Genomic DNA, 24,896 nt, shown 5'->3' with positions numbered 1-24,896 from the left:
TAGGAAAAAAAAAAAAACCACTCAAATGTCACTGAGCTTTATGTGGCTGCTGAGAACATGCAATTCTATACTGTATCCATGTAAGGAAAATACAATGGTTGAGCTATATCATATTTATTGAAATAGATACACTCATTTTTACAACAGTTGTGTTAAATTGCTGGAAACATTCTGCACTGGTTAGTCTTGCTTGTTTTCATTTCAGGGACGATGTTCAATAGGAAAGAAGGATTGTGAGAAATGATTCTTCGGGTGTCATTGAGACTCTGCAGTGCTGTGAGCAGGGTCACCTATAACTTGTAGCTCTACATGAAACCCAAGCAGAGGCTGAAGCTCCAGCTTCGAGTTGTCACCAGCTGGAGAGCTGCTGATTGAAAGCGGAGCACTTCACCCTTCTCCAGGGATGATGGTAGTGACTGCTGATCATCTGCAGCTTCATTTTTAGCAAAGTTTCTGCACCTATTTCAGAATAAACACCGCCAACCGTAAGGTACTAAACTGTCTGGAAAAGTCCTAGGGCTGATAACTCAAGAAGCTGAGGACAGATGGGTAGTAAAGTCTTAATGTCACAGGATGGATTGTTTTTCATAGTTTGTTTGAATTATGTCACGCATAATTACAATAAAAGTAACGTAGTGGACTTGGGGGGGAGGGGTTAGGGCACAGCACTTTGCTGCTGCAGGCAAAGCCTGCAGAGCACATAGATGTGAATATACACTATGTTTGCTTTGTACCTGCGTGTGTGACAGTTGTAGCAGATAATAGAGAGGACAAATCAAATTTACCAATAGAATATTTTATCTGAATCCTAAAAGGACTGTGAAAAAAACAGCGGTTTTTATACCTTAGCTCCATCCCCTGAACCGAAGTAATTAGGAGGAACGATAGTGGCATACCGTCTGGACCAGCTCTGGAGCCAAACCCTCAGGCACAGGTGAGACGCACATGCAGCTTCTTTTTCCAAGGGACTGGAAATGTGGCATCTCACTGCCAGGGCTGTTTGCTAAGAGTAGGGGGAAAAAAAAAAACCAACACATGAAGCACCCACTGGTGCACCTCAGACCAAACCTTTGGAATGACGCTCCTACAAAGGTTTACAAATCAGCAATGACTGAAGCACAGCTGAAGAGGTTCATTAGCTGAGGGACGTAACCGCAGCTTTGACAAGCTAGCATAAATCTCCATTAAAAATAAAACACACCTCATAGTGGCCAAAACCAACATGAATATGTATCTGAATCTTACAATCAGAAGCATCACAAAATATTTCACTTGGCACATACAGTAAGAGAGGTTATGGAAATATCTGTAGCTTTTAGAACAAAAACATGTAAGTATAAACACAGATAAAATAGAACTCATTACTCTGTTTAAGCACTAAACACTGACGTCACTCAATGTGTGTTGACAGTATTCTCTTGCTTTATTAATATCATCAGGGCCTGGTTTATTTTAAAAGGAATGTTAATTTTTAAAAAGAGAAAATTACAATATTGTATATAATGTATACACAAAGATCTCTGTAGAAATATTATTCCAACTTAGCAGGAAAAAAAAAAAATCAGAAGTATCGGACCATTGGAGGTGAGTGTGTGTGTGTGTCTGTAACTTCGTGAATACTGACTGTGTGACGTTTATTAGGTTTAAACCATGCAGTACATTCTTTGTCTCAATGATACTGTAGTTTCTCCCATAACATTTTTTTTTTACTTTACTGCAGATAACAAGACCAACCAAGTGAATATAGCTATTTAATGTTTCTGTTCTTTTATACTGCAGCAAAAATGTACTGTAAATTTATGAAGAGGCTGTGCCCCAATGGCATTTTCCAATGATGTTAGTGCACAAATGCTTTAAACTAGACTGGAACTGCCAGGATAAAATGTAAATGAAGAATTTCTTGTATAACCTTATACTGCATGAGATCAATTTTTAATAAATTGTTGCAAATCTGTTTTTATGAATAAAATATATAAAACCTAGCTTTTTGGACTCACTGCCCTCTTCCCCCATAGCAAAAGCATTTTTAATGTGTGTGTGTGTGTGTGTGTGTATATATATATATAAACGTACATATATATATATAAAAGCCTCCCTGGAGAAGGAGGAATCTTATTACAACACATTGTAATAAAAAGTCAAAATACACATCCTAGTAGTTGAAGGGTTCATATCTAAAGAAAATAGATAGATGAGCTTCTGCCCTGAAATACAATTACTGCAGTATTCATGAGTGAAGTCTAAGCCCTTTTTCAAATGGGAAAATAATCAAACACAAGCTGAACATTGTCGTGGTTTAACCCCAGCCAGCAACTAAGCACCACGCAGCCGCTTGCTCACTCCCCCCACGCAGCGGGATGGGGGAGAGAATCGAAAAAAAGTAAAACTCGTGGGTTGAGATAAAGACAGTTTAATAGGACAGAAAAGGAAGAAAATAATGATGATAATGATAATAAAATAAAAATAAAATGGCCATAATAATAATACTAAAAGAATTAGAATATACAAAACAAGTGATGCACAATGCAATTTTTCACCACTTGCCGATCGATGCCCAGTCAGTTCCCGAGCAGCGATTTGCCCCTCCCGGCCGTCTCCCCCAGGTTATATACTGGGCATGATGTCATATGGTATGGAATATCCCTTTGGCCAGTTTGGGTCAGCTGTCCTGGCTGTGTCCCCTCCCAACTTCTTGTGCCCCTCCAGCCTTCTTGCTGGCTGGGCATGAGAAGCTGAAAAATCCTTGACTTAGTATAAACACTACTTAGCAACCACTAAAAACATCAGTGTGTTGTCAACATTATTCTCATACTAAATCCAGAACACAGCACTATACCAGCTACTAGGAAGAAAATTAACTCTATCCCAACTGAAACCAGGACAACATTTACATCCAAACCATACTTAATACACGCACTATTCTCTCTTGCACCACAGTGAGTGTGAGTTCAGGAGGAAAAGAAAGATTTCACTATTTCACATAAATCATTGAAGTTGAGCCAACCTTCTAGTTCTATAGTAAAATCTCTGCTTCAGCAAATGAGAAGTTTCTGAGAATAATCACCAATTGTTTCGTAAAGGCAAACACTAAACCTCTCCGTCCAGTTTCACGCATGGGGTGGGTTTTGTGTCCTAAACCAGGTTCTTCTGCATGGCAGAACAGGAGGAGGGTGGGAATGTAGTGCAACAAGCCAGCTAGAGGAAAGAGCATTTTTAGTTGTTTGCTTTTCAACAGGAGTATCCTCAAGCCAGCACAAAATGACATAAAGCCCAAGATGAGGGAATTCAGTGCCACCACAAATGTGTTTTCTGTAGATTTCTGATGCAGCTTAGGAGTCCCACCAAACACACACAAAAGAGAAAATGCCAGTGAGGAGTTAACAGCATGGATCATGGATCTCAATGCAGAATACCAGATGGCAGGAGAAACTCAAACAGATACATCCAAGCTCATTCAAGAAAGGAAAAAGAAGTCTAGAATGACTTTATCGTGAAACCTATACTCAACCAGAAATTGTGGGAGGATGTGAACAACGTAGAGTTGCTCAAGAATAACAGGAAACCAGAACAAAGCAAAACATTGCTTTAAGAGGTCAAGAAAAAAATAAGAGGGAGATGTCAGGGGAGTAAGTTTACTTGAACTGTTGAGTTTCCACAGTCACAGCAAATGCGCTTCCTCTAAAATCATAAAATTACTATTGAATTCATGGAAGATTACTAATGGAGCATTATTCTTTCAAATAATGAATAAAATCAAGAATGGTAAGGGAAGAGCAAGAGAGGCATTTTTTCAGTTTTCTCTTTCTTTTAAAAGATATACATCTTTTCTTAAAGGTTTATAATAAAATCTTTTCTGGTCTTCCTAGAACTTGTTTGTTCATTACAAATCCCAGTATGGTGTGCCTGTTCTCCCCAAGACTGGCTTAATATTTCTGTCCCTTTCTGCTCAGGCTTGCTTAGCTGCTGGAAGCCAGCCCAGCAAGACCTGTCCCAGCACTTCCACAGCACCCTATGGACTTGGCAGGGCTTTACTGTGCGCTCATCCCACAGCCCAAAGGATGGGCCAGTCTGCCTGTTCAGCGAACTGACTCTCCCTGTCGCTGACTTGTTTAATAGGGATTTTCTTCTCGCTGCCTGAGAAGACTGACAGGTTTATTACAGTGGCTTAAACATCATGATTTTTATCTGAGTTCAGTTCTCATATTTACTGACTACCTTTTCCATCCCTTGAGATGGTGAATAGTACTTATGGCCATTACTTTAATATGCGAGAATATTATTCACAAGTGCACTGTCAAGAGCACTCTGCCTCTTGAGCCGATCAGGATTCTGCCAGTACACTACTGCGCTTATTACTACTCACTAAATGACATTGCAGAAGAGCATTAACGGGTCTAGGGCTGTATTGGAAGAGGTGGGGAGGAGACGGCCAGAGCCCATGTTGGGCTGCTGGCAAGGGCAAGCCTGGGTGGCAGTACCATTACCTCAGTGTTGCCACAGACCTCTCTTACCTGCAGACATTTTGAGCCACCAGCTTTGCAAACTGCAACTGGTTTAAACCCCCTCCCCTGGTGATGAGGTGCTGAAGTGGGCCAAATGAAGGGAAAGAGTGATGGGCAGGCAGGAGGAGAAAGGAGGGAGAGGCATCTCTGATCACTGAGCATATTCTTCACCACCCCCAAAAAGGTGGCTGCCCCTAGTGCCATCAAAGCCAAGCATCATACAAGCATTTAAACACATAACTGAACTTAAGAGACTAAATTTAGTAGAGGTCGAATAGATCTGAGGACAGGAGCAGGAGGTGGGTGCAAGCTGTAGGTACCAGGCAGCAAGAAGCCTGCGGGCTGGCTCACTAGCAGAAGCATAGCAGAAAGGAGCTCAGACGACCTTGAGCTTCAGGAGAAAGAACAGACATCTTCATGAGTCAGCAAACACAGGCTTTGACTAGAACAGAGGATTTTTATCTCCTGACAAAAGGTTATGCAGCAGGAGCCCTGTACCGACACGCACTGGGTGCCACTTCAGCTGAGAAAAGTATCAGCTAAATTTATGACCGACAGCTTTAGCTGCTTCAGAGACCACATCACCCACCTATCTACTACTGCAGTCAGCAGTGTGGGATGCCTGCTTGAGCAGGGGAGCTGCCACTGGTAGCAAACCGCCCCACAGACATGAAGTTGTCCATCCTGGCAAGTCAGTTTGACTGGAAAATAGTGTGTGTGGTGCAGAGAGCACTGGCAGGACACTGAGAAAGTGCAAGCAGCCCAGCATTGAAGGCCTGGAAAACACTGTGAGGGCCAAGGCAGAGACATCCATGCTACCTCCTGCTTTGGAAATTTGTCAAGCATCTAAAAGCAAAGCCCATTCTAAGGGCATACATGCACAAGCCATCCCCAGCTCAGAATTAATTCTCCTTGGCCCTGGCCCACTCTGCCACACAGTGCAAAACCCTGAGCCTGCGCAGCTGAACATCCCCTGTTTGTCCAGGCCTGAAGAAAAAGGAGCATGAAGCAGAAATGAAAAACTGGAAAAGAGCGGGCAGGAAATACATGCATGGCTTTGTACTCATAAAGTGCTCTGCTGCACTGTTACCCAAGTGGCTCCTACTCCGCCCTGTCTAAGGGTACTCCAGTATTTCCAAATACCAGGGACCCCTCCTAGCAGACAGAGAGATGGAGCCATCTGTTCTACAGGAGGGAGGAACCTCACATTCTCACCAAATAAGCTAGCTGACATAATAATTAGCCAACATTATTAAGTAGGCTATCAACTGGTGATACAAACCAGCACAAGCCTTGTAAGAAGAAAGCGTTCCTCTCCAGCATATGAACATCTCTCTTCGGGTAACCTTGTGTTCCTATTACTTTGGACACATCTGTACAACACAGCACTAGCACAGCTCTTGCTACCCCAGAGAACAAAACTGTTCCTCCAACCTGAGAAACCCTTCACTTTATCCCCTACTAGACCTGTGTCTGATGCAGAGAGCCACAGAGAAAACAGCAGAGATGAAAGTCATCTCTTGAGCACTTCAGGAGATAAAGCCAAGGGAGGCAGCTGTGTTAGGACCACCTGCCTGAGGGTGCTCTGAGGGGCACCTGCAGGTGTAGGTGCCACTAAAAGACAGATCAGCTTCTCCTCAAGAAAGGTAAAAAGAAGCAGTCTTAGTTGCTCATCTTAAAGGCAGCCACATTTCCAAAGACATTGACTCTCCCCGTGATGAATGGCAGGTGGAGGGACACTAACAGTAACAGCGGGGCAAGGACAGTAACTTCACACTAGGGCTGCGGAGGGAGGGTGACAAGATAAAGGTTAAAAGCTTTACGTTAACAATTCCATAAGCCCCACAACTCATCCTGACTCTCAACACTGGAAAGAAATCCTCTTCGATTTGCCTTGGCTCATACTGAGGTCACTGGAAGACACTATTTGAGCAAAGTAACAGAGCTAGTGGGAGAAAAGGAGAAAAAATATCAAAACAACGAACACACACATACGAGAAGATGGCTTGAGAGTCATAAAGATGCAAATGAACAAGGGACTCAGCTGCAATCACTTCTGAGGAAGACACATCAATGTCAGCATCAGATACAAGCACTCCTAGCAAAAGATAGTCACTGTCATCCCACAAAGCTAGCTGTACAAATGAAGCTGTTAAAATCGTCAGAACCGAAGCCAACGCCATCACTAACCGCCTCGGTGTTGCTAGCAACTAAAATGGGACCAACTTTCCTCCAAATTTTGACCTCAGCTTCCAGTAGGCTCAAAGTTTGAAATTCAATTCAATACTTCAATAGCCTAGGCTGTTGCCAGGGTTTCATTATTACTGGAGGGCTGCAGGAGTGCAAAGTTTGCAAATTACCAATCCTTATGAAAATTTTACAGAAACTGGTTCTTACACACATGCAGAAACATTTTTTTTTTAACTGGACTGCCTTAGTCAGGGTGTGGGGAGAGGGCATATTTCACTATTCTCCCTACATTTACACATTTTACTATTTTCAGAGGCCTCCACAGAATTTCCCTTTGAGATTATAGACTCTCTAACTTCAAGCTGAAAGTACAGCTGAAAATCTGTCATATTGCTGTTGTAATAAAGAATATTTCTCTAATAAGCGCTGCCATTCTTTGAGAAACTTTCAGTCTTTTCCCTCCCCCTGACTAGTATTCTATATTTACTGCTTTATTTTAGTTTTAAAACCCAAGAATTTATTTACCTAAGAATTAACTGACATTTGAACTTAAATAAGCAATTTACGATGAGAGTGAAGGTCAGCTAAGTGGAAAAAATGCATGAGTTGTTCCAGCATAATCCATGTAAACAAATAAGAACAGTACTTGCTACAGTTCAAAACTTTCAGAGCTATTTCACTGGAACAAATGAAAATAATTTTGAAACAAAATCAAGTAAATGCATCCCAAGTTTAATTGACCATTGAGTTAGAGGACAAAGTCAGCTCTCAGTTATCCTTGAGCAGCTGATTCAGGCTGCCACAACCTGGGATCAGACCTGACTGCTTCACCCGCTGGGGCCTGTTTGCTCACTGCTTATTAAAGCTGCCCTCATCTCCGCAAAAACTGGCTTGTAAGTTTTTGAAGGTGAATGAATTAACTGTGAAATTCAGACTAGCACATGTGAATTCTCCATAGACCTTTTCTTGCTTTGTGTTAGCCTGCCACTCCTCCCATCCCATTACGCTCTTTACGATACTGCCATTTGATATAAAACTACTTCTGTTAGGGACAAGCAAAATTGTAATGAGGGTGGAAAGACATATAAAGACATTCATTTAATTGGTCTGTGGCACCGCATTTCAGTATTAGGAGTGGCGAATTGATGAATCCAAAGGCATCTCCCCCCATTGAGCACTAGGTTATTTGTTTTGTCTCAGGATGGGAGCAGTCGCATTAGATGTCCATCAATTGCTCTCAACAGAAGTTTTCTTTGCGTTTTATTCTAACCTGATCCCAGAGCAGCAAGACTCACTACTCCTCCCTGCTGCCAGACTTTAACAACCTCTCCTGGCTGAGTCTTTTTAAATACTCCAAGAAGGGTGAAACCTCTCCTTCATCCTCCTGCACCTGCTCGACTCTGCTACTGTACCCTGCGCGCTCGCAGGCAGGCAGAGCGGCCAGGACGTTCGGCAGCCGGACAGACCCTCTCCAAACAACATTGCCCTGCAATGCAATATGCAGAAAAGCTGCACTGTTGCACACCTCCCCTTTTATTTTCCTTTTTTTTTTTTCTTTTCAGCTTCTTTACCTTTACTAGCTCAACACCATGTGCCACTTACATTGTTCTTTGTATAGTTGCTACTGATGCTGGAACATCTGATATGTTCAAATCCTTCTGAAAAGGCCATCAGTCCTTACTTGAGAAATCATTAGGAGCAAACACTCACTTCAGGAGCCCCAAATGTGATAAAAATAATTTCAAGAATTAAAAAGTGCCTATTTTAATACAGCCTCTTTTTAAATAAGTTCTCTGTTTTTTCCCAGTGTACGTCTGTCTTAGTTTCAGCTGGGATAGAGTTAATTTTCTTCCTAGTATCTGGTACAGTGCTGTGTTTTGGATTTAGTGTGAGAATGATGTTGATAACACACTGTTTTAGTTGTTGCTAAGTAGCGCTTATCTTAAGCCAAGGACTTTTAGGTTTCCCATGCTCTGCCAGCAAGCAGGTGTGCAAGGAGCTGGGAGGGAGCATAGCTGGGGCAGCTGACCTGAACTAGCCAAAAGGGTATTCCATACCATGGAACGTCACGCTCAGTATATAAACAGGGGGGATTTGGCCAGGAGAGGCGGATCACTTCTCAGGCATCAGTCAGCAGGTGGTGAGCAATTGCACTGTGCATCACTTGTCTTTTCTTGGGTTTTATTTCTCTTTTTTTTGTTATATTCCTTTCATTACAATTATTATATTAATATTATTCTTAGTTAGCATTATATTTTATTTTGCTTTAGTTATTAAACTGTTCTTATCTCAACCCATGAGTTTTACCTTTTTTTTTCCGATCCTCCTCCCCACCTCACTGGGAGGGGGGAGAAGGAAGCGGCTGCGTGGTGCTTAGTTGCTGGCTGGGGTTAAATCACGACAATGTCAGCAATCATCAACCACTCATTGTCTTCTACAAAGAAAAAGTGCGCACTCAGCTCTGTTTCAGACCTCGCAGACATGCTTGCATTATTTTTTCATATCCCTTATTTTCTGCCCTTTTTTTTTTTTTTATGGTCATGTTGCTGATTTATTGTTTGTTTGTTTTCAAGCAAGACAGAAACAAAATGAACTTTCCCATATGGAGAACACCAACCACAGAGCACTCACGTCTGTGCAGTACAAATGCTCGAGTATAAACTGCTTCTCCTCATCCAGCATGCAGAGTGCGTATCCCAGGCTGTGCGGGTAGAAGCTTAGAGCTTCAGTCAGATAAAAGATAATAAAATGAGCTTGGGCCTCATTAACTTACCCTGTTGATGTGAATATTAACATAGATTAAAATCCAAGCTCCAAAAAGAAAATGCAGTCCCAGCCCGCGTCACAGGCAAACTGCAAGCAATAATAAATTCCTTGAATTAATTTAGTTCATCATACTCTAAAGCTACAGTAAGACACTCTACATAAAGGCCTTCTCCACATGGTTTTGAAAGTTTTGTAGCCAAATGCAATTTCAAGAATTAAATCTCTGGTTATGCACTTATGCACAAATCTTATGGCTTTGATGAATACCCTGCTGCTCTGGCTGCATATACAGAAAGAGTCTAGGAAGGCACTTTTCTTTCTTTCAGGACCTAGTTCAGCTTGGTATGCGTAAAAACATTTATGAACATATCAGAATTTAGACAACCTTGCTCAGATTAATCTAATGGGGTATATTCAAAATGATGAAAAGATGTTTCTCATGAATTTCTCTCTCTTTCGGAATAATGCTTTCCTTTTACTGATAGTCAGTTCTTTTACTCTGTTCTAAATAGATGTTATATTAGCTTCATTATGATTACATTACTAGTACTACACTAGTGATGCAAATAAGGACTCTTCATCTTATTTTTCCCCTTTTCTATTCCTATAGGGGAACAGTGTTTACAGTATACTGTTCGTTCTTATGTAAGAAAAACTAAGGTGGAGTGAAGAAAGGAGCTGCTTTTTTTTTTTTACTTACACTACAAACTTCATGTTTATCGTGGAAGTTCAAAAATGTGTTTAACACCATAACAAAGGGAAAGAGATTTATGGAGATCATTAGTTCCTCCAAAAGTCCATTCCAGTCTTGAACTGGCCCTTTGGAAAGCATCACCCTCTCCCTGGGGCAGGAAGTTCATTACATGAAGCAATCATCAATGATCCTCATCCCAAAGCTTTAGGCCATCTTTTAGCTTTGTTAATCCCAGTCACCAGCTTATTATTTAAAAAGTACTTTCCTCAGATTCCACTGCCTCACTTGACTCCCATCATGAGATTACTCTGCTACACTGCATGAGACCGCTCTCTTCTTCCCTGACATAGCTGGCACGGTGAGATGCTGAGGTTGGTTTTACCCTCAGGCTCCCCATGCTGAATGGACAGACACCCTTGGCCACGGGGATTTTATTCATTATGGAACTTCCCTCACTCTTTGGGATACATCTGCATATTTCTCCACTTACTTACATGTGATGTTGTAAGCTGCACCACGTAAACTGTGGTGGTCTAAGACAGGTGTCTGTTCCTGCATCTACGACAGAGAAATTTCCTATTGGTAGCTTGTACATCCCAGTAAGACAGCATTATCCCATGAGAAGGGAAGAGTAGCCTATCATAGCTTTTCAGGGACGTATTTACTTACTTGGCAAAGATTTATGTGAACATTTGTGGTACATCAAGCAACACACTGCTTTGTGCACTGTAGTTTTCTTTATATTTAATACACAGATCACTGGCTTAGCATACAATGGATGCCTCTTTGCTGATGACAGTCCTCTGTCATGTATACCTTCTTTCTGGCACTGTTCCTGATGTAATCGCTGTGGGCAGAGCTGCACTTCCCCAAAGACAGACCTTTCTGCATGAAAACATCCCACAATCTGCTCACTTGCTTTTGCACCTGTCAGGCAGTCATTTGGCTACCCATAAATTACATTATTCCTTCTTGCCCTACCTAGCATCCTCCTCATTTTTCTTCAGTCCTGTTCGTGAGACTTTCTGGCTTCAAACTTTAAGAAGTCTCCTCTGCATTTCTCTGACTATTCACTGTCATCTCTTTGGGTTTCTTTGGTGGCCAAAAATGCTCCTCATAACTGCCAGGCTCATATGACCGCCTAATAGTTTGCTAGACTACTGACTGAGCCCTTCTTTTGCAGGTGAAATGGCATGAATCCCTGTCATGCCTCTGTCAAAGATGTAAACCACTAGATCAGTGTTGCTATTGCTAGTGGTGGGCTACATTATCTGAATTTACTGAGTGATGACTCTGCTATCAGAACTTACTCAGTTGTGTTTTCAGCAGCTTTGAGCTCGGCTTGGCTATGGCTGCAGAATCACTAGAGGGTTGGGAACAACTGCTTAACTTATTCTTTTCTTTAGCCTGAAGCTGACTGCAATGGTAAGGTTTAACTGTATATGGTAAAGGTCTAAGAAAACACAGTGATCGTTGTGTAACTAGCTAGCTCGCCAACAAGAAAGAGTGGCCAAACAGACTGTTTAGGAAGATACAAAGATAACCCCTCTAAGCCAACCCAGGACTGGAGGAAGGGAGCTCACTCCCACCACTGAACTCCTGGTGAAGAATTTCGGTGACCAACAGCTCACTGCAAACCCTTTCTTCTAGAGGAAATCTGTTGCTGTTGACCTTTAGGGCCCAGAAGGGCACAGGAAAAGCGTGCACAAAAGCCCACAAAAAATTCATGGGGTCTAATGCAACAAAGAAAAAGTGAAATTTCTTTCATCTCAAGTTGTTCAATCGCCTGAAAAAACACGTGTCTGCTGCTCTTCTCCCATCCCCAGGATTAGCACCAGAGAACGAGAGAGCGTGGACTTTACCAGCTCATGCGAGACGCAAGGTATTTTCTGTACAAACAAGTCTACATCTTCGGAGTTACATAAACTGAATGATTCAATGCTCCCTGAAATCATCATAAAAAAGGCTGACAACAACGAGAAGTACTTTCCTGCTTCTGCCTCAGCACTCACCATTATTTCTAGTATTTATGCCACTGTAAATTCATCTTAGCTTTACTCTGCTGAAACAAGTTCATCTTGTCTATAAGGGAGAGCAGTCTGTTGCCTTATTATGATCATTTTTTAATCAACACTGTAAACACAGGCAAGTATCCGGAAACCAAAATTTAAAAAAAAGAGAACTAGGGAATACATGAAGAAGGAAGAAGACTGCTTTCTTCCTTCTTTCTCCTTGAGAGAAAACATTTTTACACTCAGTTTTTAGATCAACCTGAGCAACACCTCAAAAACAGGAAAACAAACAAAAAAAAACCCTACAAAAAAGAAGGTAACAGTGAGTTTTCCACCACTTGCTTACCCCTCCTCCCCCAGTTGTTATGCTGGTCAAACCAGTCACCGGGCAGAAAACATTATGTGCAGAGGGAGAAGACGATTCAATGTTGAACCATGGTTATTTCATATGGTTTCCCAGATGGAAAACCATAAAGCAGGGTGAAGGTTTATTGCAAAACAAAACAGAGTCTGGAGAAGGGGGAAAACATATGTATGGATGAATATATTAAAAGCAGTTTTAGAAAATCAGTTAGCCTTCCAGAAAATTATAAGGAAATACAGAATAAGTTTCCATATTTTTCCCAACCAAAGCTTTACATCAGAAACTGTTGACTGGATGTATTGACAAGTTGCGTACGTACAAGCACATTGATTTTATACTGCAGAATTAAACCTCCCTGCTGCCAAATTCAGAACATTGAAGTCCTATATGCAGAGTTAATATAACCCATATTCATGAGCTGATAAGAAATATTACATAAATATTATTTTGATTTATCACATAAGGAATTTTTGACAGGATGTTGTGGGCTCATACATTTTTTATAAATTGTTGCTATTTTGGTAAAGCAGAAACGTGGGGTGAACAACGCCAGCAAGTAGTTACGATTTCCTGTATTGTTACTACGCAGCATGCCAAGATTTATAGCTAACTTCGTCAATAGCTTTCATTGTCCTGCCTTTGTACATTTTCCTTACTCTGTTGTTGTTTTTTTAATCACTAACTTCAAATTGACATCCTTGGGCCAATTCATTTTTAATTTAGGAGTGTGAAACAAAAATAGCTTCATGAGTCAAGAATTAAACGAATGAGAAATGAGCATATGGCAAAACCCAAGCCATTTTAGCTGCTCTTTGAATGTACTATGATTTATAACGGTGAGGTTATGTGGTAAAGTTTAGAGTACAAAGCTTACTAAATAATAAATGCAGTGCTTCCATGTAATTTTGTTGGCAATAACCCTGAGCAATTTTAATTAGCTTCACCTCCTCTTAACTGCAAGAACAGCTGTGGATGTGCAGCCTTCCTACAAAAGCAGAGTTCTGCAAGTTCTCTTATCTAGATTTAAATTTTTTGTTATCAAAACTCAGCTTTGCAACTGATTTACCAGAAGTGAGCCTGGATTTATGTCATTTCTGTTAGATTATGCAATTAAAGAATCATCCCCACAATGACAGCCAGGGAAACCCCAATAACCCAGTGAGGCAAACAGAGCACCCTGACATCGCTACTGCCCAGGCACCATTGGAGAGCAGTCAGATCAGCAAAGGTCCATCTCCACCAACACAAAGGAGCACAGAGGAGTGATGACAGGCAGCCAAACCCCAATATCCTAATCAGACAGAGAGGAGCACCCTGACCCAGCTACTCCCAGGCCCATCACAGGAGGATGCTCAGCCCACTGTCCTGGTGGGAAACCTGTCATCGATATGAGTTTTGGTGGGAGAGTCTCTCCGGATCACCTTACAGACTGAGGGGGGGGTGACTGCCTTAAGGGGTGTGGGATTCATTATGGGATGCAAGGGAAGAGCACTTGGTGATTTTGCAAGAGTCACTACAGGTTGTTTAGAGGAAGGACCAGAGGCAGGGACAGTGAGGGATCAAGGTAGTTTGGGAGGAATAAGCATGGAAAAAAAGACAAGAAAGGGGATAAAAGCAACTGATTGTGTGTAAACAGGTTATCGGTCAATATACTTCTCTGGCCATGCCTGTGCCTCATCGCTGCAGCCTGTCCTGTCTTCTTGTTAAACTCCATTTCTAACTATTTTCCTGGGCAAGGGGCTCTCTGCTCTGAGCGCATGGAAGCCCAAGTGCCAGCAACCAGGGTGGGGGACCACGAGTCACAGAGCCCATTGGTCTGTGATGCCAGCAACTGGAGAAACTGGCATGCCTGCATGCACACATGTATGTGTATATTGCTGTGTGATCACTAGCAAACATGGAGCTAGACTAGCTGTTGAGCAGGGTAAGAGTCCTGGGAGCCAGATACTGCAGCAGCCAGAAGTCTGGGACAGATAGCGGAGAGACCAGAGGGTCTGAAAGCTGGCTGCTGGAGAGACCAGGAACCCAAAACCAGCTATGGGAGAGACCGTGGCGTCTGGAGGTCGACTGAGAGACCCTTTGTATGTGTGTGTCTGTGCCTGAGGCAGCTGGAGACCAGAGGATCCAAGGACCAGCTACTGGGTAGGCTGAGGGTCTACGGCCAGTGGCTAGAGAGACCCTAGTGTCCCTCTGTGTATCCGAACAGCAACAACTGGAGTGGGGCTGTAGGTCTCAGGGTCTCATATGTCCAGGTGCCAGCAGCTGGGAAGACCTGGGTGTCCAGGTCTGGACAGACTGAGTGTCTAAGCCCAGCTACTGGAGGGGTCCATGCTGTGCATGTATATTTTCCACTAAGCACTTTCATCCTGACCAGCCAGAAAGGGAAACAGGATGAGGCCATTGGTGCTGTCTGTGTTTTTGCGAGCGCTGTGTTTTCTGTCCGTGCTGATCAGTGCAGCCAGCCATGTGTACACGTGTCCTGTGTGCCTGCAGGGCATACCTGCTCAGCCTCGCTGCTGGCTGCAGCAGGGGACACAGGGCTGCAGCAGCCTCGCCTCTGTCTGGCTACCAGATTTGGCAGCTTCTAACAATCTCCTCCCCAGGTTGCAGCTGAAGGGTGCAAACAGCCTCTCACGTCATTTCCTCAAGGAAGGGTTGCCAGGACATCTTGCTGCTACCGCAAGGTCAGAGCCCCCAGACAGCAGCAACTGCTAGTCCAGCAGGTAGGTCACTCTGCCACTTGTCTGCCCTGGTAGAAGCAGTGAGACTTATGTCTGTTGTTACTATCTGCTTTCTGAAGCCAGGTGTTCACCTAGATCATTGGCCTCAGCTGCAGTCCCCAAAAGGCACGACTTAAGCTATCAGCCATGGTTTTGGTACTCTTCGTCCTTAACCGCTTAGCTGCTGCCACATTGAGAATTCACATAATTTATGTTCTTCTCCCCTTTTTCTCCTCTGCCCCACTAGCCAGCTTCCAGCTTGATTTGTTTTCCTTCCACTGCTGAAGCCTTCTGGCAAATCACTTCAATGAACTCAAGAGACTGCTGTAACCCCCAGAGAGCAATGTGCCACCAGGAGCCACTCACCTCTTCCCTGCCTCTGCCTGCCACGCTGATGGCTGGAGAGCAGACCTCCTAGCTCAGTTGTGAGGCACGGATCCCTGCCTGCTTCCCAGCATCAGGAAGGTTTGGGGAGACAACAGTAAGCAGAGGTAACTTGCCTCAGGACCAGAGACCAGGTGATCAGATGGTGACTACAGCTAGATCTGCCCAAAGAGTTTTAAACCTGTCCTTCCTTGAAGCTCAAGACCCTTCCAGCCCCAACACCGGATACAACAAGTTTCCCCAGTGACTGTTGATAACCCAGCAAACAAACATGTCCCAAAATGCAAGATGGATGGTCTGTTCCCTGCCTGTCCCAATTTTCACTTACTTTACAGGAAGAAAAAAGAATAGGGGTTTTTTTGTTATTTTTTAATAAAATCTAATGTGATGTCTGTATTATTACCAGAGGCATGTTATAAGGAACATAAATCTGACCTCATAGTTCTCATTATCTTCTGTTGGCTGGTAGCAATTTTTTCAGTTTTTTTCCAGTCACTAAGGGAATGAGAAAATTGGACCTATTCTGTTTCAGTTTACCAATTTGCTACAAAAAGTTGATATTCTTAAACAGCAGATGCTTGGAGTCCTGCCAAATGGGAGAAGAAAATTGACATAGGTTTTCTGTTGTTATTACAAGAGTACTGTGTATTTATAGGTCTATAACATATCCTCACCTCTGTAACAGTCTGTCAGACAGCTGGAAAGTTTCTAAATTACATGAAAACACCAGTTTCAGGTTCTGTCACTACAGATACTTAGAGCGGCCAAATCCAGAGAACAGAGCAGAAGTTTATACCAAAAGGATGAGCCAGATGGGAGGGTTCTACATGATGGCAGACCCCACCAAACAGACTGCAGAGCAAAAGCTGAATGAATTACTGAAGTAGTTTTTCCTTAGACATCCATTCATGTTTGCTGTGGTATATGTGAGCCCAGATGTTGTATTTTAAAAGAACTCTTACTGCAATGGATATAACAGTGTATACGTTTAATTCCTTCAAAAGCTGCTGGTGAAGAGTGCAACGGTTCAGCTACTTTGTTGGGGGTGAGAAACAGCCAGTGAAGCGAACGAAAGAGAAACACCAAGTGGGAGAGGGACTTAGAGGTCAATTACTGCCTTGCACCCTTTGTTTTCCAAAACATTTCCCCCCCAGCCTAACCACCTTCAAATCAAGAAATGCTAGCTAGCAGGAGATGCTCAGGTGATGTCTTCACAGCCAACACTTTCTCCGCATAATTACAATGCTGCTGGAGCATATGTGCATGAGGCTGCTTTGGCAGCGCCAGGCATCCTCGAAGCAAGAGGCTGCGTTAGCAGGAGGAGAGGTAACCAGGCCTTAGAGTTGCTAACACTGTTTTATTTGATTGTGTCTCCGCTGTTATTTCACTAGTGACTGTATAGCAGGTTGCTTGAGCCTTCAGAAAGGTAGCTTTCTGAAGGCAGCAGGCTAGCTTTTGCAAACTTACAGGAGTCTTCTTTATTTTGGGTACTTTTGAAACATGTGGTAAGAAGTGGACTTTTCCCCAGTAAAACCGTAGACAGAATTAGCAACAAAGAACAGAGCACATACCTAGAGAAAGTGACTTATTCAGTACAAGACAAAAGCTAACAGCTATGAGAAAACCAGTTGAAGGGGCTGACTGCCCAAAACATGTTTAAGGGATTTCACTTTTCAAAACCACTTGACCCTTAGAGTAGTCTGTTATCAGACATGCAAAACAGAGGTACCTAAAAATCACCAATCATTTCTGAAAACTTAAGGCAGGAGGCCTCCCTCTCAAGAAAGGGAGGATGTGCTGTCTCTAGATAGCTTTCTAATTTAGGAAAATAAGTTCTCTTTATACAAAAATGTTGGCAGTCCTACCTAGCTCTTATCAACTGTGTTTAGGTTTTCTAACAAGACACCACATGGTGTCTTTAAGTACGGAGTTGAAGAAAGTTTCTAGCTAAATGGCTTACTGACAAAGTTGTCTGCTTTTTAACTACACATAAAATAGGTATTTAAAAAGTCATCCAAACCTGTGGGCTCAAGGGTAAAACATATTAAAAGAAGAAAATAACCATGCATATGCTAATGTCAACCATCATCAACCATTCATGAACCCCACTAAGTCTCACCCATCAGCGTCTCCTGATCAGTCCCATTCTTCTCACCCAGGAAATTTTGCAGCAAAACCTTCAGATGCACAAGTACAGTCCCTGGAGGACGAACATAAAAACTGTTTCCAAGGTCAAGGTCTCTCCTGTTGAAAATACCATATGTCTCAGCTTCCTTCAGCTAAGCTGTGAGATGTCAGCTTTAATGCTTCAGGCAATTGTGGTTGTCACCAAATGACTCAAGAGAATGTTGGCCTTTAAGATATTTGAGAACTTTAACCGCTTTCTGGAGTACTTCAATTTGCAACAACAAGAAATGAACTCAAGGTCAATATGTAATGCAGAACATGGGGTTAATCACAATTTAGCTGATGGGCTCGTTCACACGAGGAAAAACAGTGCATTTGGAAAAAAAAGGTAACTAATGACTGTTAGAAAGACTAAAAATCTTGTATTGGGTACTGATTGGCAGAAATAGGGCTGGTTCAGTTCTGAGAGGTCTTCACTAAAAGCTTACACCTAGATATCTGGAAGTTAAATTGTACTGTCTGGGGGCTCAAGAACAAGCTGAATGCAGAAGTGGTGTTATATAAATGAGCTTTAAACAATCAGAAAGGGAGAACAGGGTAGAAAACACGTCAGTATGGAAAACCCGAATCAATCCTAAAACCCAGAGCATTCACATCTTAGAGGACAGCAGTAAGAGCCTTGACCATGTCCCCTTTCAGCCCTGCTCCTGGTTGTATCACCCTCCCACTTTAATGCCTAAGAAAGAAGAAATCCACGTAAGGGACAAATCAACCTGTTGCGCAAAGGTAATTGTCGTGGTTTAACCCCAGCCAGCAGCCAAGCACCACGCAGCCGCTCCCTCCCTCACTCCCCCCCCCCAGCTCCCGGTGGGATGGGGAGGAGAATCGGGAAAGAAGGCAGAACTCTTGGGTTGAGATAAGAACAGTTTAATAACTAAAGTAAAATATAACACTAACAATAATAATAATGAAATATAATAATAATAGTAATGAAAAGGAATATAACAAAAAAAAAAAAAGGGAGGGAAGGGGCAGGGGGGGAAGGAAAAAACCCAGTGATGCGCAATGCAATCGCTCACCACACGGTGACTGATGCCAGAGCCGCGATCCACACCTCCCAGCCAACTCCCCCCTGTTTATATACTGGGCATGACGTTCCATGGTATGGAATACCCTTTTGGCTAGTTCAGGTCAGCTGCCCCGGCTCTGCTCCCTCCCAGCTTCTTGCACACCTGCTTGCTGGCAGAGCATGGGAAACTGAAAAGTCCTTGGCTTAAGATAAGCGCTACTTAGCAACAACTAGAACATCAGTGTGTTATCAACATTATTCTCACACTAAATCCAAAACCCAGCACTGTACCAGCTACTAAGAAGAGAGTTAACTCTGTCCCAGCCGAAACCAGGACAGTAATATTGCCTTTCCCAGCTAGGTAAAGAAGCCTTATCAGAGTTAGTGCTCCAGGCTGCCTAATTCGATGATCTGACTCATCTGTCCATCACTAGCTAGGATTATTTTGGCCACACCTGCTGCTATTATTATGAAGTGCATGCACCACAAATCTTGCACTCCAATGACTTCTGCTGCTCTGTCTTGCTGGGCCACCGCTGACAGCAATCCCAGATCATTCCTTAGATGGGTTGTACTATGCTCCTTGTGAAAGCCACAGAGACTCTGAGTGCAAACTCTCCCTTTTAAAAAAGAAAAGATCTCTCTTAGAGACTTCTTTTCCTGCAGCTTCTTCTCCCAGGCAAGCAGGTTGCTGTCACTGACTAAAACAGTACTGGACCCTCGCCCACCACCAGGCACGCTGGGTGCAACCTAGCGTAAGAAGTGACTTGAACAGGGGACACAGACCTCTGCAGTCTCTGGCCCAAACAGCCCCGAGCCTCCTAGGCAAAGACCCCAGGACAGAGAGAAGAGGTGACATCCAGAAAGGGTTTGGACTCTGCAAGGAGTGAAAAGGGCCAGGTTACTGCTCACGTGTTTAGCTTTCCCCCAACGCCCACACAGACCTCGCAGCTGTAGGAGGACAACCTACCCAGGTTCAGTTTCCCTTCCTCACCAGAAGCCAAAGCAGCTTCTCTCACAAGTGCTTCCCATGTGGAAACAGGAGGCCACTTACCACTTAGTAACACAGATACATTCTTCTACCCATGTATAAAGGAAAACTGCTAAGGTCAGCCCTATCAAGTGTCTGACCCACACCCTGCTCCTGCTGATACCTGGTGAAGCTGTACAGACTAGCTAGGTATGGTTTCCATCCTTCCCCATCCAGGACATCCGCAGTCTCTCTCCATCTATTCCCTCATCTCTCTTGGTCTAATAGAGAAGGATATTTTCTTCTTCTTTTATTACCTCTTTTGCCTGATTGTTGGATTAGACACTAGTTCCCAGTCCAGGCCCAAACTGGAAGGAGATGGGTACATACTGGGTATCTGAATAAATGAAAATGCTCACAAGAGCATCAGGATTTTGAAATCTCCATCTCAGAAATAATGACTTAACATGGCCTCAGCCTGCCACCTGCCTCCCCCAGGACCTGGTCTCTCAGTGGGGCAGGGCCAGCACCCCACTCTGTTTCTGTGGGTGGGGGCTGCTGCTGCAGCAGCAAGGCTTCTGAACCCCCTTCCCCACCGGTCCCCTCAGCACTGGGAGGGCGGTAACTCCATCTCCATTGCAGCCACTGCCAACTTCCCATTGTCCTTCATTGTCACCGTCATGGTCATTGCCACTGCCTGTCCCTTCCTTCATCCGTCATGAAACCACAGACATGGTAAAGCAAAGGACTCCAAGGACCTTACTACAGTGAAATTTGCTCATGCGTGTAGAGTGGACTTACTGTCCCTGGTTTCTCTGTCCTGCCCTCTGAAAAAAAAAAAAAAAAAAAAAAAAAAAAAAAGAGAGAGATGGAGAAAAAGCAGGGTCCTACCCTCACCTTTGCTATCCTCTTCCCATTGCTCCTCCACAAACAAACAGTAGCCCCATCCTTCTCTTCACAGAACAACTGAGGTGGGAAGGGACCTCTGAAGGTCATCTAGTCCAACCCACCTGCTCAAGCAGGGCCACCTAGAGCCAGTTGCCCAGGACCACATCCAGATGGCTTTTCAACATTTCCAAGTAGGGAGACTCCACAACCTCCCTGGGTCCTCCTGTGCCTGTATTTGACCACCCTCACCATAAAGAAGATCCTTCTGATGTATAAATGGAATTTCCCATATCTCACTTTGTGTCCATTGCCTCTCATCCTTCCACTGGGAACCAGCACCCTCCCTCCGGAGACCCCATTGAGTCAAGGCCTCTGCTGTGCCCAGGGTACTTGCTTGAGTCGCTGCAGGGGACCGTGTCCTGCAGAGCGACACCTGCACACAGCCCCCAGCAGACTCTGTTGGCTGTCTCTGTCAGTGCCACTCCTACCATCCCCCTGCATTTTCAGCTTCTCAATTAGAAAGAAAAAAAAAACAGTACACAGCTGCCTCCCCACATCTGTTTTTCGCTGCCCCGGTCTCCTTCCTTGTCCTGTTGCCTGGATTATTCCCTCTCAGTGCCTGTCCCTGCTCTGCTACGCCTTCCTCCTCGCACCCCTGCATGGTCTCTTCTCCTTTACTAGCTGCACCCTCACATCAGCCCCACCATCTCTTACCAACTGTTCAGGGCAACCAGAGGTGAAGTTACCCTTACTCCCAGGTAACCAAGGTCCTCACAAGTCTTTAGGAAATCCAAGAGGATTATACTGAGGAGCCCAGCCTTACCCACCTTCGGGGAACTCTGATACATTTATAAAACAGGACTTCAGCACAAAGTCACACTAACATTTCTGTTTGTCGTTTTTACTGCCTGTCCACTAATTCTCTTACTTTTCTAGTTCCTGTTAGTTTTCCCAGCACAAGCGTCAAATTTACCAGCCTACAGTTTCCCCTCTCACCCCTGGAAACCTTTTTAAAAAACTGGCATCATGCTTATAACAGCAAACTGGTTTTAGACAAGAGGTTGCACACTGCTGCATGCAGATCAGCTCTTGCATCCTTACATTATCCTTTAGGGGACTTGGGTGAATATCTTCCAGTCCTGGTGATCTGGCAATATTAATTTTGTCTATTCCTTCCATAATCTCTTCTGCAGTCACTTAAGACTGGGCAACTCAATGTGTGACTTCTCTATGATGCACTAATCAAAGATGAACTCTGCTGTCAGGATCCTTTCCCCTGAAACGTCCACCCTTTTCCAGATGGTGGGAATGGGGAGCAAACACTCTGCTCTCTCACACACCCACTCCCTGCCTACTGAAAATGTATTTTTTTTATGCCCACGCTCAGAAGGAAGAAATAGAAGTGCTGCAATTTCAGTATACTCATTTTGTTGTGAATTTATACAACCTGCTTGCTTTCTGCTTCCCCCGCCCCACAGACTCAGAGAGCCAAGCGAGATGCTTTCGGCCACTGCTGGCAGCTGACCCCAGCCGCCCAGGCACAGCGGTGTCGGGTGCTGCATTTCCCTGGTGTGGCACAGCCCGGACTAGCCGGGCCGTGGGCTGGTGGTACAGTGCAGTCAAGTCCTCTGCACCAAAGAATAAAACTTATCTGTTACGTAAAATACTTGTGATTTCCTCTATCGTGCAGAAGATGCCTTTGTTTAGCTCCCATTCCTGCCCCGGAGGATCGCACAAATGAGATGTAAAACCATTCTTGTTCCACCAGCAAAAGAGATGGATGCTGCCTGCTCTCTGTTTCAGAGGACCGGCTCTCACATGCCTTTACACACTTGCATTTTAGGGTGGCGGGTTTTCTTTCTGCCTCGCTCACGTCACTGTAGCTTACATCTCTCTCCTTCCTTAGAGGGCTGTTACAGTTTTGAAAAGGCCTAGCTCCACTCCGTGGGCTTTGACAGGAGAAAAAGCCTCCCTTCCCGAGCCTCACGCTTACAGGAAAGCCCATGCAGACTTTTTAAATATGTATCATCCCAACTGCCTTTTATCGAGGAGGACTGCTGTGGATTTCCATTGCTTCATTATGCAAAAAATATATAATCAAATATCCTGCCAACCAAGCTGGCTGTGAAAATGAAATGTTACAAGTCACCCAAATAAAATTTAACCGCCATGTTTCTCATTCACTCATAACAAAGGTACAGCCATCGCCAGCTCTGATCCCTGACGACAGATTATGGAAGCAAGATTCCCAGTGTACTTCAGCTGTTTACATATTTTTAAAGAAAAACAAAACAATTCATTTGGTGTAGAGTGATTCAGATGTAGTATTCTAATCTGCATTTCTACAATCTTTCAGGAAAACACTTGTTTCTGCCTAAATGGACATAGGCTTGCTGCCTGGATGATAATCCTGATGCGATTTCACACTGCTTATCAAGGACTTTTACTGTGGCATAGATGATCGGAGGGGAAGTGGGCTCATAGGTGATTCTGTAGCTGTCTAGGTGGTCTGTAAAAGCCTCTTACTTTCTTACTTCTTCATTTTTAATACTAACTAGAATTGTTACATATAATGCAGCAAAAACAGAATAAAGAAGTAAGGATATTAAAAATTGGTTTATGTAGTGTAAGCAGCAAGGTGGTGATGAGACCCCAGAGGAGCCTGCTGATCGATTTTGTTGTCAGAGCGCAAGACAATTTCATTGCCAAGAAGCACTGCTGAGGAGGGGGGAATTGCTAATAGCACAGCAGCTCCACATAGCATCCATACTTCTGCTTAACCGTGTGCTTGGGCAACAGTATGGGCAGCGAAGCATAGAGATACTACCAGTGTCCCCAAGATCAGCTGATGGTTAAACTCAGTACATCCACAATAACCTTCAGTGACCACTCTCAGGTAAAGGATTTAAATTACATAGAACACAATTTTGTCAGGAAAGCCTTGTTTTGAAACGTAAGGGCTGCAGTTACCAGTCCTAGACCTGATCCCTCACCACACTGCTTCTGCCCTGCTCACCTGGACGGGGAGCCCGTGCTCGGCTTCATGCCTACCTGCTGCGGTCAGATTCAGGTGTTTTAAAGCCTCACGTTGAGCTGGTTTCTATCAGCTCCAATCCCACCACAAGTGGAGGGCTTTAGAGAAGATCACAGCCAGTTCCCCACCAGCCTTTAGCCTCTGCCTCCACCACACCTTCCCCCCTTGCTCAGCAGTGCCCGCTGCTGGGCGGCTCCTTTCTCTTGTCACCAGTTGTCCCAGCAAGAGGCAGGTTTCCTTCCCTTTCCTCACCCTTCCCTCCCAGGCTGGGATCCACGACAGTTTCTCCTCTCTCTAAACACAAGGGAAGAAGCACAGAAGACCTCTCCTAAGCAGTGTGGAAATGCAGCCGGTGCTTTTCACCCTGCACACTCAGGACTTCAGCTTCGCATCTAACATCATCTACTAGGAACTTGCAAGCGCAGACCCAATACATCTGTTTCAGTCAAATAAAATCCAGGTACTTGTTTCAGCCTCCAAATGGAAATATTTTTGTGCTTTCCTACAAGAGCATTAATTGTTTCATAACCTCAATATTCAGGTTCTTTCCTCAGTTAGTTAACAGGGTTCCCAGAAACACTCATTCATCTGCTGGTTTTGAAGGACAGCTAAAATACACAGCAGCAGCAATCCGGGTGCATCAACTTTTAAGCCAAAAATAGGACACTCTCCTAGCAGTAAACTTTCTTTGTCACTTAATTTTGCAGTTATATTGATTTTTTTTTTAACAGTTTGGGGCACTGTTTGCATAAAAGATGCTTTAGAAAGGTACATTATATTGGTTTTCAAATTATTTGCTAATGCACTCCCACACCAATTTCTGTTATCTTTGCTGTCTGTCCCCCTATATTAGGGAGGAACTTCAAACAACTACCCTACAGAACAAATAAGATAGCCATGCTGAAATGTATTCCTTCTGTCCACTCCTGCCATTCTCAAAATCACTGGATTGTCCAAATTCATTGCTGCAATTCTTTTCAAAATCCCATTTCACAGTTTCCATTGGGTTTCTTAGATGCACAAGTGACTTTCCAGTCGACACTTAGGCACAGAAAACCATTCAGCAAGAACAGCCTACACATTCTGCACTCCTAATAAACACACAGCTTTTTACCTGCCCTCTGGTAGCTTTACCCAGTGGATAAACAAGACTTTTCCTCTTTCAAAGCCTGCAGC

General features: G+C 43.7%; 1 long non-coding RNA gene across 1 annotated transcript; it reads right to left on the bottom strand.

The window, feature by feature from the left end:
• Positions 1-22: 22 nt before the first annotated feature.
• Positions 23-24,896, bottom strand: LOC127013000 (uncharacterized). The gene is made up of 3 exons (XR_007766045.1): positions 24,835-24,896; positions 845-1,003; positions 23-459 (listed from the first exon to the last, which is right to left on the bottom strand). It is a non-coding gene; the product is annotated as an uncharacterized LOC127013000 (long non-coding RNA).

Source organism: Gymnogyps californianus, chromosome 2 (genome assembly GCF_018139145.2).
Source record: "Gymnogyps californianus isolate 813 chromosome 2, ASM1813914v2, whole genome shotgun sequence".
Lineage (NCBI taxonomy): Eukaryota > Metazoa > Chordata > Aves > Accipitriformes > Cathartidae > Gymnogyps > Gymnogyps californianus.
This window is presented reverse-complemented; position numbering and strand designations above follow the sequence as displayed.